The sequence below is a fragment of the Haliotis asinina genome, chromosome 2, assembly GCF_037392515.1.
Source record: "Haliotis asinina isolate JCU_RB_2024 chromosome 2, JCU_Hal_asi_v2, whole genome shotgun sequence".
Lineage (NCBI taxonomy): Eukaryota > Metazoa > Mollusca > Gastropoda > Lepetellida > Haliotidae > Haliotis > Haliotis asinina.
Genome location: NC_090281.1, coordinates 62509886 through 62526939, shown reverse-complemented (window position 1 = coordinate 62526939; position 17054 = coordinate 62509886). Strand labels below are relative to the sequence as shown.

The 17054-nt window shown below is 39.6% G+C and overlaps 1 protein-coding gene and 1 pseudogene across 1 annotated transcript in view; both read right to left on the bottom strand.

Annotated features, from left to right (window-relative positions):
* The window catches only part of LOC137271937 (multiple epidermal growth factor-like domains protein 10), a 64308-nt gene that overhangs the window by 15491 nt on the left and 31763 nt on the right, over positions 1-17054 (bottom strand). The window lies entirely within an intron of this gene.
* LOC137274089 (multiple epidermal growth factor-like domains protein 10) lies at positions 3111-16358 on the bottom strand (annotated as a pseudogene).

Sequence of the window (17054 nt, the reverse complement as noted above, 5' to 3'; positions counted from 1 at the left end):
TCTGTTTCTACAGAATACATGTATCCTGTTGACATCTGAATAGTTAACGACACCGCCCGTCAGAGGCTAGACCAACTGACAAAGCTTTAATGCGTGTATACACAACACTTCTTTTCAAACTCATGCATGTGTACATGTAAACTGAATCCATTTCAGAGACTTTACATCTTTGTGTGATTCACAGGCATTGACAAGCATGAATAATAACCTAACAAATATGTCGCATATGAACATTGTACTGCACCTAAAGCGCATTAATTCTTTGCCTTGGGGTAGAACTGAAAGTAAAGCAGAACTTTCCGATTTAGTTGGGAGAAAGGCGTCTACTGGAATGCAATAGATACTCCAATATTCATAACTAGGCGGAGCCGTCATTCCAGTGTGAGTGAGTGTAGCTGATTAGCTTTAAGCCGCACTCTACAATACTCCAGTTATATAGCTATGTAAATTAGACGAAAGTGGAGCCTATTTGCTGCAAAACCGTACCGATGGAAGGACACATCAATATACACTCGAAAGCAACAAATGGCATGAAAATTAGTGATTTGCCCATACCTATGTACAATACAGTTTCAGACATTGACACGAAGAAGTGGAAAAGTTGTTAAACAAACGATCATGTAAATGTTGTTGTTTTAATGACTGTTGTAACAATGGTGTATGAAGTGTATGTCTAACAGCCCACCATTTGCACGTTACAATCGTACGTGTTTTGCAGTTGTCTTTAACGAAGATGCAGCAATCTGAAAGACTTTTACAAACTGACAACCAATTGTCAAGCATCAAGGTGACATTGGCAACTGAGGTATCTTCCCATTATGACTATTGCCATTATGACTGATCCCAGTATGACTCCTCATCAACATACACATATAATGGAGCACCCTACACTTGAAAATGTACTGAACCTGTGTAGCTGATTATCCCTGCTTGACTACTCTTTGAAATAAACTATAAGGGAGACTCTCAGGGCCATCCTATAACGATTAGAAGCCTTGAGAATCGGGGATCTTGTACTGATTGTTGTTTTGATACTTAGAGACTCAGACTTAAATTTCGTAAGCGTACAGTACAGGAGAAAATAGGTTTTGGGGAAAATAAGAACCAATGCTAAGATCACCCATCTACTCTAAACATAGGTACAGATAATCATATACACTCATTGTTTTGGATAACTGGACATAATGCGACATATTTGGGGACCACTCCTCTACAACCCCAGCTAGGATAATCACTCTACTCTGATTAAAACTTAAAACGTTTTAACTGTTACATTTATCAACAAATATATAAACGTAGCCACAGAGATTTTGTGTTAGGTATGGCGGGTGCTCAGAGAGCAGAGTTTGTTGTATCTCGGAGAGGAGCTTGAGAAGTGCTGCATGCAGGATTTCGGTATAAGCTGGACAAGTCCGGTAATATGTCAGATTGCTGGAAGTATGTTGTTCCTGGACGTGGCAACAACTAGAGATTTCACAAGAACAGTTACTGGAGAGTACAATCAGGCCTGACAATCCAGCCAATCTAGTGCACACTGAGAAAAATAGCCAATGATGTAGAGCTTCGTCAACTGCTTGTTGATGACGACGCCGTTGTGCAACCTCTGTCCACTGTATAGTCCCCACTGCATAGACACAGACGTAAGACCACTCCTGCATTGTAGAGATATCACCCTTGATGGAAGATGGACCACTACATCTGATGAACGTCGGTTTCTTGCTGTTGAAGACGGAAACGGCGACAAGTTACTGTTTTATTTCTACGGAGGAACCACTCTCAACCGTGCAACGGGCTGATGTCCTGGTCATCAATGGAAAAAAATCAGGACCTTCAGACGTTGTGAGTGTGCGGGTACATCATGACGTACGTTTCCCCTTTCCCGTCTAGAGCCATTCCGAAACAGACGGCACATGAACAAATAATCATCTGGAAGGTTTTAACCACTCACTCCACGAAGCATCAGACACAGTCACCAAATTCATGGAGACAATCATGAGCATCGAGACAATGAACAGCAGATGAATTGCCCAGGTGCATTATGGAGATCCTGTACAACCCAGGAGAAGAGTGTACAGAGATTTAGATGCCCGAATCCGCCATTTGCAGGATTAGTTCCATTTACAACCCATTTAATTTGTTCATTCAACAGTCTATACTGCAAAAGAGTTTTTGTAAATACAAAATGGATACTGAAGAAGAGTGAGTGAGTGTAGGTTCACGCCGCACTCAGCAATATTCGAGCTATATTGCGGCGGTCTGCAAATAATCGAGTCTGGACCAGACAATCCCATGATCAACAACATGAGCATCGATCTGCGCAATTGGGAACCGATGATGTGTGTGTGTGTGTACGTGTGTGTGTGTGTGTGGGGGGGGGGACATTTGCGTACGATGAGCTAGTGAAGTTGACGGAACTTTCTCCTTGAACCCGGTAACAGGTGACTGTTTCGATGGTCATTCGTACACGAATGGTTGTGATGTAGTGATGTAACACTGTATATGGACGGACATTTCTTCTGGTAATGACATTGTGGATTTTGATGGTGGTTTTGACATTTTACGTACGCTGCTGCGTATGTTTTACTGACAAACACACGGAGAGAGAGAGAGAGAGAGAGTATAATCTTTATGTTAGTGCTCAATGTGTTGCAGATAATCCAAATCTTGAAACGTTCAATTGTCATGTTTCGAGGGTATATAGAAGCAGAACCCTTGTGACATAAGACGGTCTCTTGGTAAATGTGAAGTGCAAATATTGCGACTGTAAACCGACATTGTAAATGTGCATATTAACATATTTATATCTGGACACCTTCTTGTGTACATTAATCCACCATAGTAAACGAGCGAGCTGGGATTTTACGCAGTGTTTAGAAAAATCCCAGCAACATAACCAGAAACAGGTTTCATACATTGCACCCATGTGAGGAATAAAAACTGGGCCTTCGAGGTAATAAGCAAAATCTTTAGCTAATTGGCTACCTTACCACCCTATATCAGTGATGTTAAATCTTGTATAAACAGCACGCTGGTCAGATCTTCACTTAACAGGGATGAACAACAGACAGCCAACATCAAGCCTTAAAATAAAGAGTGATGTCACATCCTTGTTGTTACATCAAATCAGCAGAGTTATTCAAACTTGCCCAATTCACTATACTCGCCAGCCATGGCACGGGAGGTGCTGTCAAGCGTTTCATACGTCCGTGGTTTAACTGGCTCGTATATGTCTAGTTCTATGGCTTCCACAGACGCCCCATCGTCTGGTTCTGTCTTGCTCCTGCTTATGGTGCAGTGTGGCTCTCCGCACCACTGGTTGTCACGTAACTCAGCATTGCGATAATCATGCGCGCTCAAGTTAAGTTCACTTGCGTCGTTGTTTCGCGATGTTTTGGTTTGAACTTTCGACAGATGACTTGTGTTGTAGTACTCATAGGAATCAGGTTCCTTTTGTGGTGCTCTGGAACATATCGGCATGTGAACAGTCACTTGTAAAAGTGAGTGAGTTTAGTTTTACGCCACACTCAGCAATATTACAGCTATATTGCGGCGGTCTGTCAATAATCCAGTGATCAACAACATGAGCATCGGTCTGCGCAACTGGGAACTGATGACATATGTCAACCAAGTCAGCGAGCCTGACCACCCGATCCCGTTAGTCGCCTCTTACGACAAGCACAGTTGCCTTTCATGGCAAGCATGGGTTGCTGAAGGTCTATTCTACATACCAGATCTAAACAGGATAAGTACACATAGATTTATCGTATTACCTCGCCCACTTTGTCAGCGTGCATTGCAACTGTATTGAATGTTGGTAGAATATTAGTAAAATAACTACATTTTGGAATACGTATCGACTACCTTTGTCTCTTCCTCCTGATGAAGACAAAGACGATAACTGCTGCAACTAGGACAACGATTGCAGTCGCTGCCACTGCAGGTATTAGTATTCCATCGTCTCCGACAGATTCTGCAAAATACGTTAACATTTAGTGTCGTCATGACAACTTGGTGAAATCCAATCTCGGGGACACTTTCCAAACAAACAAAAATGGTTTAAAGTCTGCAATTTCGGCTACCGACGTAAATACCATGTCTGCCCTGACACATGACATATACGTGTAGCCTATATAATGTCCCAAGGTACTAATTTAGCCCCACATAGCGTGAGTTAATGAGCTTTGGCCCCGATGTCTTGAAACAAATATATATAAGTGTGAGTTTTGACTTAAGTTTGAGTTTTTACTCAAACTGGAGAAAACGCAGGAAAAGGTAGTTCCCAGAATGAAGTGAAATCTTTATCAAACTCAAACATAATAGAACATTTGAGTTTGGTGGATAAGATTCCTTACGTTGTTTGGGCTTTTTTCACTTTAATAATGCACCTGAGTTGAAAATTCAGATGTTCCAAATTGTCAAACAATTTAAAGTTGAGTAAGAATTCGAGAAACTGGGACCTGATATATCGTAGCGTCGACTTCCTTGAAGGTGTGATATTCAAGGAAGGTTTAATAACGAGTAATGTGATGAAGCATTTAGGTGAGAAGTAGATTAAAACTTTGCTATGAATTAAATATCACGTTGTACCTTGTGTACAATCCACATGTATCCAACCAGGAAGACATCCCTTGTCACATGACCCACTGTGACGATCGCAAGACGATTTGACATTAGAACACTTCCTGTTAGCACATGTCTTCATACAGTTGATTCCATAGTGATCAGCATCACATACTACAGTGAAGACAGAATGGATATTTTTAATCCTTATTTGCTCTCCGAAGATAAGCTACACAGTGGTGGATATATATGACAGTTATTGTAGAGAGATGCTATGGAAACATGTGATTACCTGATATTCTGTGAGTTAGACAAACAGCACGGATTTATCACTTCTCAATGAACAATTAGCCTTTCCGGGTATAAATGCAGTTCCTGAAATTCTCTATGTTCATTTGTATAACATACACAGAAATTTGCTTTGCACTCTTCCACCACCTCATGATCAATAATGATGGCATGCGCTCTACAACATTAAAATATTTCATTCTATATCTCTGACAACATTTACCTTTTTGATGCTTTACTCAAAATAAAACACAACAAATTCTGTTTCAGGAAAGTGGGTGATATTTTAACTTACAATTTTTACACAAAGGCACTCCAGAATGGTGCTACTGTCAGAATGACTAATGTCTAAAATGTCTATAACATGTAATAATATATATATTCTGCAAATAAATATATATTTGGAAGTGTGATATACAAACAAATTTATATTTGGAAGTGTGATATATTATGGTAAACTACCATCAACAACAAAAATATGAACACGTTTTAGAAAAAAGCAGCATGTAATGGAACATACTGGAGCTTTATTCTCTGACAGTCGAAGCCCGACTGATGCATCGCATTTCACCGTTAATTTTATTGTTCCTACATTCATTCTTTCAATGTATTTATATGTAAGGAGCTATACAAAGCTATGTATATGTCTAAGTGGACTACGTTATATCGTACCCTGGTTACAGTCTTCGCCCTTCCATCCAGACAAGCATCCAGATACACACGTTCCTCCCACATGGTCACAAGACGAATGTCCATTACATTTCCTTTCCGAGCATGCCATGCTGCAGTTCAGTCCGTAGGTTTCGTTGTTACATTCTGTGACGGAAATGTTGTCTCATTTGATATTATTAAACAATAGATACACAAGTCAATTACATGTTGAACGGATGCATCTCCGATGTGGAATGGGATGTACGATTAACATGAAACATGAAACTGATGAGCAGTGGCTTGGAGCTGACCACAGTGTAGTGATTATGAATTCTATTGAACATATGACATGCTGCACTCAGGTCCACTGACGCAGTTGTTGCATCCTGTGACGGAAACACTCTGTTGGAAATCATCTCACCTAACATAGACAAATTACACACATTCCCTCAATGGCTCACAGAGGTGCGAGAAGGGTAACAGAGAGTGATCACAATATGGGCCTTTGATTATACTGAACTGAACAATAAAGAATGGTTTAAAGTTTGCAATTTCGGCTACCGACGTAAATACCATGTCTGCCCTGACACATGACATATACGTGTAGCCTATATAATGTCCCAAGGTACTAATTTAGCCCCACATAGCGTAAGTTAATGAGCTTTGGCCCCGATGTCTTGAAACAAATATATATAAGTGTGAGTTTTGACTTAAGTTTGAGTTTTTACTCAAACTGGAGAAAACGCAGGAAAAGGTAGTTCCCAGAATGAAGTGAAATCTTTATCAAACTCAAACATAGTAGAGCATTTGAGTTTGGTGGATAAGATTCCTTACGTTGTTTGGGCTTTTCTTACTTCAATAATGCACTTGAGTTGAAAATTCAGCTGTTCCAAATTGCCAAGCAATTTTAATTTAAGTAAGAATTCGAGAAATTAGGACCTGACATTTCGTAGTGTCGAGTTCCTTGAAGGTGTAATTTTAAAGGAAGGTTTAATAACGAGTAATGTGATGAAGCATTTAGGTGAGAAGTAGATTAAAACTTTGCTATGAATTAAATATCACGTTGTACCTTGTGTACAGTCCACATCTATCCAACCAGGAAGACATCCCTTGTCACATGACCCACTGTGACGATCGCAAGACGATTTGACATCAGAACACTTCCTGTTAGCACATGTCTTCATACAGTTGATTCCATAGTGATCAGCATCGCATTCTACAGTGAAGACAGAATGAATATTTTTAATCCTTATTTCCTCTCCGAAGATAAGCTACACAGTGGTGGATATAGATGACAGTTATTGTAGAGACATGCTATGGAAACATGTATTTACCTGATATTGTGTGCGTTAGACAAACAGCACGGATTTATCACTTCTCAATGAACAATTAGCCTTTCCGGGTATAAATGCAGTTCCTGAAATTCTCTATGTTCATTTGCATAACATACACAGAAATTTGCTTTGCACTCTTCCGCCACCTCAAGATCAATAATGATGGCATGCGCTCTTCAACATTAAAATATTTCATTCTATATTTCTGACAACATTTAGCTTTCTGATGCTTTACTCAAAATAAAACACAACAAATTCTGTTTCAACTTTACCTGAAAGTGGGTGATATTTTAACTTACAATTATTACACAAAGGCACTCCAGAATGGTGCTACTGTCAGAATGACTAATGTCTAAAATGTCTATAACATGTAACAATATATATATATATTGTGCTAAGAAATATATATTTGGAAGTGTGATATACAAACAAATTTATATTTGGAAGTGTGATACATTATGGTAAACTACCATCAACAACAAAAATATGAACACATTTTAGAAAAAAGCAGCATGTAATGGAACATACTGGAGCTTTATTCTCTGACAGTCGAAGCCCGACTGATGCATCGCATTTCATCGTTAATTTTATTGTTCCTACATTCATTCTTTCAATGTATTTATATGTAAGGAGCTATACAAAGCTATGTATATGTCTAAGTGGACTACGTTATATCGTACCCTGGTTACAGTCTTCGCCCTTCCATCCAGACAAGCATCCAGATACACACGTTCCTCCCACATGGTCACAAGATGAATGTCCATTACATTTCCTTTCCGAGCATGCCATGCTGCAGTTCAGTCCGTAGGTTTCGTTGTTACATTCTGTGACGGAAATGTTGTCTCATTTGATATTATTAAACAATAGATACACAAGTCAATTACATGTTGAACGGATGCATCTCCGATGTGGAATGGGATGTACGATTAACATGAAACATGAAACTGATGAGCAGTGGCTTGGAGCTGACCACAGTGTAGTGATTATGAATTCTATTGAACATATGACATGCTGCACTCAGGTCCACTGACGCAGTTGTTGCATCCTGTGACGGAAACACTCTGTTGGAAATCATCTCACCTAACATAGACAAATTACACACATTCCCTCAATGGCTCACAGAGGTGCGAGAAGGGTAACAGAGAGTGATCACAATATGGGCCTTTGATTATACTGAACTGAACAATAAAGAATGGTTTAAAGTTTGCAATTTCGGCTACCGACGTAAATACCATGTCTGCCCTGACACATGACATATACGTGTAGCCTATATAATGTCCCAAGGTACTAATTTAGCCCACATAGCGTAAGTTAATGAGCTTTGGCCCCGATGTCTTGAAACAAATATATAAAAGTGTGAGTTTTGACTTAAGTTTGAGTTTTTACTCAAACTGGAGAAAACGCAGGAAAAGGTAGTTCCCAGAATGAAGTGAAATCTTTATCAAACTCAAACATAGTAGAGCATTTGAGTTTGGTGGATAAGATTCCTTACGTTGTTTGGGCTTTTTTTACTTCAATAATGCACTTGAGTTGAAAATTCAGCTGTTCCAAATTGCCAAGCAATTTTAATTTAAGTAAGAATTCGAGAAATTAGGACCTGACATTTCGTAGTGTCGACTTCCTTGAAGGTGTAATTTTAAAGGAAGGTTGAATAACGAGTAATGTGATGAAGCATTTAGGTGAGAAGTAGATTAAAACTTTGCTATGAATTAAATATCACGTTGTACCCTGTGTACAATCCACACCTATCCAACCAAGAAGACATCCCTTGTCACATGACCCACTGTGACGATCGCAAGACGATTTGACATCAGAACACTTCCTGTTGGCACATGTCTTCATACAGTTGATTCCATAGTGATCAGCATCGCATTCTACAGTGAAGACAGAATGAATATTTTTTTTAAATCCTTATTTGCTCTTTGAATGTAAACTACACTATGGCTATTGTAAAGAGAAGCTGTGGAACCAAGTGATTACTTGACATTAAGATATTTCATTATGTATCTTTGACACACTTAGCCTTTAGACGCATTACTCAAAATAAAACACAATGGCATTTAATAATCGAAGGGCCTATTCGATTATGCTAAATCAGTTTTGGTTTCTGAAAAAAACATGCAATCATTTATGCTGAAACCTAAAACTGGGTTCTGAAAATTCAAAACCACCATCGTGAGTTTTAGCATTTTCGGTTTCACCGTTCTGTCACAAGAAGCATGGCAGAAACGAGAGGAGAAGACAGGTAAGTAAACATTCATTGTTCTGAGAACTTGGAAAATATTATTTAAAACCCCAGTCTATTGGACATGATAATTTTATGGAAAATGTATACATATAATTACGTGTAGCAGTATGGTTACAAATACACAAATATCTGAACAAATATTTTGCTTTATTATTTGTTAATTCTCTGATAAAATGACAAAAAGTATTACCTTCGGCAATGCTGTCATCCAGTTCGTTCCTCATATATAGTAGTAGTCGAGACATTTGGGGTGTACGTTGTAAAATCGGATGGTGAAAACATCCACTCGTTTAGAAACTAGTTACACTTTGAAACCATGTATAAGAAGACCACGCACTCGTTTATAACAGGAGAAACCAGAAACCAAAACCGGTTTCGTAATGATCAAACAGGCTCTCAATGAGTAGAACTATTTTCATTTCTAATGTACATTCGGTGTCCCAGCTGTACTGTCCGCAGAACGGAAACCGCGGACTCGAGTTTCCACGACACACACCACTGACTGAATTTGACAACCCGCAGCACTCATGTTTCCTGCACCAGTGTGTACATTTTAAGAAACAGTGATTTGGTCCCCTCATCTGCATCACACCTGTCTCTCAACCATCTTGAATACGAACCACTGACTGGATCACCTCTAATGCATGACAATTGTCTCCTGGCCACCCTAGTCTACTGTTCCAAGGACACACACCACTGACTGAATCACCTCACCTGTATCACAGTTGTGTCCTGGCCACCGTGGTCTACAGTCTCCAGGACACACACCACTAGCTGAATCTCCTCACCTGCATCACACCTGTCTCCTTTCCACCCTGGTCTACAGTCTCCAGGACAGAAGCCCGTGACGGGATCACATACTGCTTGCAGGCAATGGCAGAAGTTTTCGCAGCCATCACCAAAGACTCCTGGACTACAAACTGGAAATTGGATGATATTTAACATTCTTGATTCTAAACGTTTTCCATGGCTGTGGTCACGATAGTATGACAGATTTATCACTTTTAACAACATCCAAACCAAGTGTAGGTAACATGGAATCCCCATTGATCCCTTTCCATGACTTTCACCGATCAGTAGATCTTTGAGGTTTTTGATGTGTGAATGCTTGCAAATGCTGGAAGATTTGCTTTTTCCACGACTTCGCCAATTTCCTTCCACATATTGAAAGTACTAGTGTGATCGTCTTATCCCTTTTTATTTAGAATCATGCATGTAGATTCAACTTCTAAAATGCCTCTTAAAGACGACATGCATAAAGATTCACAACATTCTCCTCGAGACTGTTAGACAAGAGGGTGACTTGCCACCGTCAAATTTTCCTTTTTCATAACAATATTTCTCCTACTGGAGCCTTTTGTGTTTACATTTTATCAAAGGACTGAGAAACAGTCCAAAGATTTCAAAGAGAGATGTAAGAGGCTTGCTCAGAAGTCGGGATTGCACCGGCTCTGTAAAGAATGTAAGCTTTATATGTACAGTTTCAACTTTGACGCTTCAGCGATGCATTGCCCTTTTTTAGACTTCGTGTTTAAAGATTAAAAAGTGCCTTACCCAACTACGTGTTTTAAATGGATGCCACAAGTGGGACATTGCATATTCCTATATTCACAAACACTTATATCATTACGGACGAAGTGATTCACAGACACATGTCCCTGGTTTTGTAATAAACTTTGCTTTTTCACAAGGATCCTTTCTTGATATGGGAATTGTTTTGAAAGACCCTAGCTGACTGGGTAAAAATACAGTTTGACGTGCAGATGTATCTAACATATCTTTTCTTTCAAGAAACTTGCTTTTGACATGCTCTTTATTCTTTATTCTCTTTATTCATTGAGGGCATATAACTGATTCAAACATGACATCATTACTCAACTGCATCAAAAAACCATCACTTTACCAAACTTCAAAACACGATTATCCAGAAAGTGTTTGGTAAAACAACATACGTCTATTAAAGTCTCATGATCAGAGTAAAATGTCAGAATCTGGTGGGGCCACCTTGAGCATCGATAACAGCTCGGCAGCGACTTTCCATACAAGAAGGGGGATGCCGAATGTTTTGATACTCTTGCTGAAGTGCAGTTCTTGTAGTGTCGGAGCTGGGGGATTACGCTGGCGCAAGCGTCGATCAAGAGCATCATCCCGATGTGCAGGGTGGGACAAATCAGGATATCAAGACGTCCGTGGTAACACCTGAAGGTTGTTTTGCTGGCGGAAGTCCTGGCAAACATGTACAAATTGAGCATTGTCATACTGGAAAGATCCACCGTTGACGCTGACGAAGGGAACAACGTGAGGTTTCAAGTAAGCAAGATCCATTCAATGTACCTGCCACGTGCACAATAGCTGTCTGGCCATTATGATGGATACCTGATCAAATCATGACACTTTCACTACAAAATCTATATCGACCTGCTATACACAGTTTTCATTGTCACGTTCGTTCCGACGTCTGTATACATGTGAACATCCATCACCACGTCTGAGACGAAACCGAGACTCAAAACAAAATTTTCCTCCGTCTTGCCCACGGCCATCTCGCTCGTTGTCTACAGCATTGTAGACGTTGATTGTAGACGTAGACTTGTCAAGACGTTACATCGAACTGGTCTTCTGGCAAAAAGTCCTGCTTCCCGTAGCCGATTGCTCACACTGGCTCATCCGGATGTAGTAATCCTGGACGGCGGTGGTAACACTAGATCGACATGGCTTGGACCTGTCATTAATACTCCAAGTATTGTTGTATCGGGTGCATAGGATTGAAATGGTTTACCTAAACATGCCGAAGTACGTTACCACCTCCTGCTGCGATGCCGCTCCTGGGATAGAGTTGTGTCGTTGAGCTTCTGTCAGTCTTGGCATTCTTTTGTCGTCTATCAAAGTGGCTTAAAGCAATGTATGTGGAGTACCGCTGATGTGTTTTTTTTAAAGCCTACAGTAATAGGATTCAGCTCTTAGTGGTACACAATCACGTAATGCAATCGCATGCTATGTAGAGTACGTCGTTGGCAACCATTCCTCCAAACGTTGGGATTCAGCATGGATTTGTTTGTATCAATAATTCCCTAAAATTCAAATTATCCCCATGTCAAGTTTATTTTGTTAGAGTATAGAGCATATGTTATATTTGGGATTACGCATCCTTAGTAAAGTACAAATTCTAGTACTTGTTTTAGTTGAGTCCCATTCGGGATTCGAAGCCACACCGTCAAAGTCAGGCACCTAATCGTCACTACACAAAGTAAGCCGCCTAACCCCTCTGACAAGTGTTAATTGGAGCGTATTTTCGAGTAATTGTAGAGTATTGGAAATTTAATTGTGTTAAAATTACAAAACAGGTAACTAACTATGCTTCGTAAATCCAACTATTGACATGTGAGAGAATGGTTATGGTTTCACAATAGCAGTTGCAGAGACCAGCAGAACACCATGACTATTCTTCACACATTTCGTCTTTTCGACAAGTTTTTTTTTGTTTTTGTTTTTTTTTTTTGTTGTTTTTTGTTTTGTTTTGTTTTTTGTTTGTTTTTGTGTGTGTGTGTGTGTGTTGATGTTCCTAAAACGGACAAGCAAAAAGCTAAAAGAGTATAATCATACCATAAATCTCCACTTCACACAGATTCAAGTGTGTGGGATCAGTGATGATGATGTGCCTCCCTATTCCATCACAGACCACGTCGTAGATGCCGTTGCCAGTGACTGAAGTGGTGGAGGGAAATGAGTAGCAGGGGACATTGGGTGTGACACTGGTGTTACTCAAGTAGATGACAGCTGTGCGGATTCTGGTGAGAACTGAAATGGTTCTCAAATAAAATACATGCATTTCTCATTCAATGGTAATTTTGATGAAGTAAAGAGACGAAAGCAAACAATTTATCGATATCCCTGAAACTGTGCCTGTGTTCCATTCCCGCCCAGCTAATTCAGTGGGTGACATTATATCAAATGTGAAATTCTGGAACGAATTTAAATCACTTAATACGATGATCCAAGCATTACATTCATAACAATTAATGGCTCTGTTCTAGAGCTGGTCATCACATGGGAAATATGACGTGTTACACACTGAGTGCTCATAAAATAATAAAACTGTATTTTGGTGACATCACTGTGTCACTGCGTAATATTCTTACGAGACTGCTGATGATATATCCTGATATCATGTATCCTGTAACTGTCTCCCATGTCCACTTTCCACACACTCGCAACGTTGTCAAGAGTGTTGAAACAGGAGCCATGGTATACATTCTGATCACGGTTCCCATCTACAGCTTTGTCTGCAGAATAGCTATTTGCCCACAGTCGTGTAGGGGAGGAGGTCTGTCTTCCATAGGCAACGTTTTCTGTTATTGGGATATATAATACTACATTATACTCTAAGGCGTTGGCAGTATGATTAGAAAAGAAGCACAATTCCAGGAAAACGGATAGCGTTTCAGTTTGAAGAGTTGCCTTAAAAAGACATTCATATAACTTCACTCAAACTTTCCCTCAGTTAACGAGAACGGAGATTACGTTCGAATAGGTGCGTAGTGCTCATAACGCTGGGTTACCTGCTTCACTGTTACAAAGCCATGCTTTAACTTTCAGAGGCGTATCTTCCATAGGCCATGTTTTCATATTTGATCCTAGTGTAGTCCCCAGATTGAACCACTGAGTTTCAACTGTCATGGGCATGTCGACAAACCTTGCTGAATCTCAGTTATGAATTCTCGACGAATTACTGACAAATGTGTATACCTGGATTACCTGGATAACTCGCTCATTCACTCACTCACTCACCAAATCTTTCGCTTCTACCATGTAGTGGTCGAACCAGTGTAACAAAACTCGCCCAATATCGTCCATCAACACCTCTCGTTAACCTAGCCATAGCTACTGTGTTCAGAAACCAAGATAAGGATTGTCACTCAAGCCGGCATGTATAATGCAAAGCACGTGCATCTCGATTTCAACGTTTGCTCTGTGCGAACTCTTCCCTTTCCACAAATAAAAGCATTTCTAACCTCAATGTCAACAATACTTTGTTAGGTAAAACAGGCTATACGACCACCATACATTTTTATCTCAACCTTAATTTCCTGTGTATGTTCTTAAAACATAGGTTCAAGTACTCCATTCATACTAAAGTATTATTCAAAATATTATGGCGTTTCTTTTGCCTTTCAGTATATTTAGAAAACATGACCTTATTCGTTCCATTTGATGACTATTTGATGTACCTTTTTGACAGGTTCCTCCTTTTCCTCCCACCCAGCCGCTGTCACAGGCACCTGCACAAACTCCGGTTGTCTGGTTACAGGAGTGTCCACAGTGACAGGAGTAGCCACACGAATCTCCAAACATTCCCGCAGGACACGACCCTGAGGAGACATACGAACAAATGAACAGTGGTAGAGGGACGAGCTGGGCGGGGGCTGTCGGGACGAACGAGCTGACTGAAGTTCAAAATCCGTGAACTTCATAAAGCCCATGAAAAGAAATCAACAGAGGTTAGGTGAGTTGAGGTGTTAGAGTAACACCAGGTACCATTTTGTATTTTCTTTCCGTGTGACGCTGCTGGATCAAACCCACAACATTCCCCTGTCCTGACAGACGTTTCAGCTCCCACCTTTTGGTCAAATGAGACGACATTACTAACAATTCTACCATGATTTCAGTCAATATTGGATTGTGACTGTGTAATCAAAGTTATTAAGAGGTATATAATCACGTTATATACCTCTCATTTTCAGACACAGTATTTTGTTTTAAAATCTTAATCATGCGGTTATGGTAGAATGGAGATAAACGTACTGTGATAATCAGAGGTATGTAACGAAAATATAATACCTCTAAATTTTTCATTTAATACCCCACGGTATGCGATCGGTTTTAAATTAAATTTAGAGCTATTATAATTTCGTCATATATTTGGTTATATATTAAAACCGAACGAAAAGCGTGAGGTTTTAAGTGAAAAATTTAGAGCTGTTATAATTTTAATATATACCTCTGGTTTTCAAACCTCCTAAATATCTCATACTCATTTTGGTACTGTGAATTCGTAAAGCTGTGTAACGACCATGTGCAAATGTGATGGTCTGTAATTCACCAGAAATTGTTGTCCTCAACGATACTACACCTGAAGATCTTGTAGATCGAAATAACTGTTGGTCGGCATAAATAACGTAATGATTGGACACTCATCACCTGCAAGCTGTTTCAGTATGATTACATTACATCCTTAATATCCCATGATAGCCCATGATAATCTGTGTTAGTAGTTGTCTTGGGCAATCCAATCTTGTCAGAACTAGGGGTGGGTATTGCAGAGAATTGTCATACTGCGATTCGAAAGCACATATTGCGATACGTACTGCAATATATTGTAAGAATATTTTTCTCACAAAAAATACTTAACATCGAGCAAAAATGCAACAAAGCCACTATGCTTGGTTAGACTTTAATAAAAACTTTTAATCATGTCTAAAATGAAAGAAACTAGGAAAAGAACAATTTAACATCAACACAGCGGTTTCTCCACTTTAAGAAACCAACTTAACGTGGTCAGGACATTTCTGAGATCACTGAGCATTAATGAGGAAATATTCATAACATCCAGATCCAAAATATTGAACAAAAATTAAGAACACTTTGAACCGAACTTAACTTGCTTTCTCGTGTGAAGGAACGGACATATCCGAAGATTTCCGAGGTGTTACGACGTTTTCCGAATTTATATGGAGAAACCGGTTTTCGATCAGGGAATCGTAATACGTGACTATTTTATGTCTGAATCGGTATATACCGGTAAACCCTATTTTATTGCGCAACCCTAGACTGAGGTGTATGTTACATTCATATACAGGAAATACATACAGCACACGTTACCATGTTCCACACACCTACCCTCCTTGACGTAAACCATTATTTGTACAGTGACTGTCTTAGGTAAAGCAGTGTGTTGAGTGGCAACAATGAAACACAATATGGATATATCATTACGATGATTGACACAAAGAAAAGAGTCCATCAATAATTATGTGTTACTCACCAAATACAACCTGTATCCAGCAAGCTGATGTCACCAGGAAGACAGTTAATATCCACACAACCGCCATGTTGGACAACCAGGACGTTATACCGTCTTCACCGTAAAACTGGGACACACACAAACGGGTACATCTCATGCGGCTCTTCGTCAAAATTCACACTGTATCCAATAGGTGGTGTTTGCTAACATACAGGGTAAATACCTGGAATGCATGCTGGTCTTTCTCCTATATCATATGACTTAACACTTTACGTGGTGCAGTGGTATTTACCTGTCAAAACATTTCGTAAGTTGAAATATATTTAAATAAATAAAGTGCACACGTTTAAGGCCACGTGTCGTTTTCTGATTGTGTGCAAAATGCCCGCAACCATAATTACTTACTTAATCACAACCAATTTCACATGATATACCAGTGAAAGTATAATTAATGTCAGTGAAAAGCATCTCCCTCACATACTAAGCATAGGATTTGTGCGGCGTCATTGGAGAAAATCATAACAAGTGTTATAAGGATTTGGATGGAGACTTTTGAAGCAAATATTTCACACTTCATTTCAGCGATACCTCCTTACTATCCAGACTGGACGACTAGCATCCATATCGGACATGATACATTGTACGGAATACTTTGTTTTTGCCTGACGGGATATTACTGAGATAAGATTCCAGATCCTTGCGTCAACTACAGTGAGGTGCAACTACAGTAACGTACAACTACAGTAAGGTGCAACTACAGTAAGGTGCAACTACAGTAAGGTCCTACTACAGTAAGGTCCTACTACAGTAAGGTGCAACTACAGTAAGGTGCACCTACAGTAAGGTGCAACTACAGTAAGGTACAACTACAGTAAGGTACAACTACAGTACGGTGCAACTACAGTAAGGTACAACTACAGTAAGGTACAACTACAGTAAGGTACAACTACAG